Genomic DNA, 2,500 nt, shown 5'->3' on the forward strand with positions numbered 1-2,500 from the left:
TCGCCACGGCCAGGCTTTCAAAACAGACCAGTCTCACGCACAACATGGCTGCACATGAAAGACTGGCCTCATGTGGTCCCCTTCATGAGGTTCCTACAATACTCCTTCCCAACAGTACACCGCGGTCAGGTTTTCACTGCACACCGTGTATAAAACAGCGCTCGTTATGCAACATGTTTGTCACACATTAATTTTTTTTTTTTTTTTTTACAGTTCTCACTCCTCAGATTTCACGAGCAGCTCCATTAGGTGCTCCGATACAAACGTGACGCTGTCCTTTTTGTGTGTAAACCCGCTCTTACTTTTTTCTCTCTCTCCTTTCGCAGGTACGTATCATCGCCTCGTCCTGCAGCGCCAGTTTCTTCTTGGTAATGTTAATTCTAGCTGTAGTGAAACAAGGAAATCAAGTGACCTGTTTGGGAAGCGAATGTATCGATGGAACGCGTCATTTCAACTGGTAAAGTCTTCATACCTCGTTTATATTCGTAAGATTTTACTCTTTATCATAGATTGTATTTACTTAGCAAGCACTTAGGCTGTTTAGTATGTTAGTGAGAAACCTCTGGTGATTTGGTGAGAGAATGGAATCGTCGATTGTAGAGGGGACTTGTATAGCTTATGCAAAAATGTGCTAAATACTGTTCAGCAAAAAGACCTCTTTGATTTAAACCACCCGAGACAGAAAGCCATCCGTGAGAGGACCGTGAAATTGCAGTCTGTGAAACAAATTACGGCGCCGATAAAAGGACTGTAATGAACAGTCTCCGTGTTTACATTACAGACTTCAGCATTCAACAAACGGGTACATGTGTTTATGAGTCACAGACGTAGAATATAAATAGATTAAGGAAGAACGAAGACAAGAGAAAAACATCCGTGTCCTTTGAAAAATGAATGTTCACGTGTTCAACGCTGACGCTCTCTCACCATCCCTCTCTCCTTCCGCTTAATGGGAGTGCAAGGGCGTTAAGACACACGTTGTTGACAGGTTTGGTGCACAGAAATAACACGTACTTTCGGCACGCAATGAGTCATAACACCTTTTACAAAACATTGCAGTCAGATCAAGGGAACTAGAGAATTAAATGATGTTACTCAAACGTTTCCTTTCTCTTTTTTTCTGTCTGTCTACCTGTATGTATGTATACCCCTCTGTCTGCCTGTCTGCCCGTCTCTCTCTCTGCCCAGTGTCGAAATCAAGCAAGAATAATTAATTCAGGATCTAAATTTTGAATTCTTCTATAAACTTTTCTTTTGCACAGGGACTTGTGATTGGACGTATTCACACACACACACACGCTAATCTTTTGTTCTTTCTCATAATTTTGTTGGTTTTCCAGTGGCCCTCCACATGCCTACTTTCATTTCCCACCAACTAGTCTAGCCATTCTTCCTCTTCTGCCGTTCCATGACCTAGCTTCGGCGTGACTGACTCGTCTGCTCATTCACTGCAAGTTTTATCATCTTCGGACCAGTTGAATTTTATCCAGCGGTGAAAGAACAATCCCATTTGGCTAGAATCTCCCAATCACGGGAGCGAAAAGACTGCTGTCTTCGTGCCAGAACCCAAGCAACTAAAAAAAAAAGAAATTGACTCAAAGGCGACCAAGAAAGAGGGGTAACAAAATGGCCAATAAGTATAGGTTTCGCTGCCACCGACGATAACCGACGCACGATCACCAAAGGTCGCATTGGGTCCTCCAACATCCTTCACAAGTAAGAAATGAAAGTCCATAACACCGCGGGAACTCAGAAGGAACATCTTTCCTCATGCAAATGCGCAAGACTTTAATAAAAGAGAAACAGCAAATTCGCGCAGCCAAGGTCTTGACTTTTGGTAATATCTTCAAGATGTTGCAACCCTTATGGCAGTCAGACTGATCTGTAGAAGTTGACCGCTGAGAAGAGGAGGCGGAGGTAAGGGCTGAACCGAAGCAATGTCGCAAAAGGGCCTAGTTGGTCTATCCTACTAATCTTTCCAATCAAACGTATTCTGCAAGATACGTTGAACAAAATTAGATTGTCTGGGCTTCTGCTGCTGGAGTATTCAGACGCCGAGGAGGAACTTCATTAACCTAACACGTTTTAGGTAAAAAATTGGCAAAGGAAGGCGGGGAGAGAGAAGCCATTTGCTCCTGTTGAAGAGAAGCGCTGTAGCCGTTACATATAAGGCCTTCGGGTACATTTGTGATCCAAAGCCTATACAGAATGCATTTGTTACACAAACGCGAAAATGCCGACCTACTAGCTTACAGCACCAGCCAATGTCTAAGAAACAGGAACACAGGAAAATGTACAGCATAGCGAGTCCAAAAAGACCAGAATTGAAATCCCCGAATCCACGTTTTGCTTGGCCTACAACTATAAGGGTCAAATGACAAGATTGCCTGGAGGATGTAAAACAATGACCCGCCGTGGAAAGTGTTTTGTTTTAAGTTATTACAACCTCGGCACTGGGACTGCGGCAGATCTACGTGGCTGGCTGGCTACCTGCACACAC

General features: G+C 43.6%; 1 protein-coding gene and 1 long non-coding RNA gene across 2 annotated transcripts in view; both read left to right on the plus strand.

The window, feature by feature from the left end:
• LOC138865851 (uncharacterized) overlaps window positions 1-466 on the plus strand; it is a 4,418-nt gene extending 3,952 nt beyond the window's left edge. The window contains exon 2 of the long non-coding RNA XR_011399485.1: window positions 327-466. This is a non-coding gene — a long non-coding RNA (uncharacterized lncRNA). The remainder of the gene's footprint in view (window positions 1-326) is intronic.
• The window catches only part of LOC113811035 (protein slit), a gene marked incomplete in the record, with an annotated part of 454,281 nt that overhangs the window by 46,273 nt on the left and 405,508 nt on the right, over window positions 1-2,500 (plus strand).

Source organism: Penaeus vannamei, chromosome 22, assembly GCF_042767895.1.
Source record: "Penaeus vannamei isolate JL-2024 chromosome 22, ASM4276789v1, whole genome shotgun sequence".
NCBI classification, from domain to species: domain Eukaryota; kingdom Metazoa; phylum Arthropoda; class Malacostraca; order Decapoda; family Penaeidae; genus Penaeus; species Penaeus vannamei.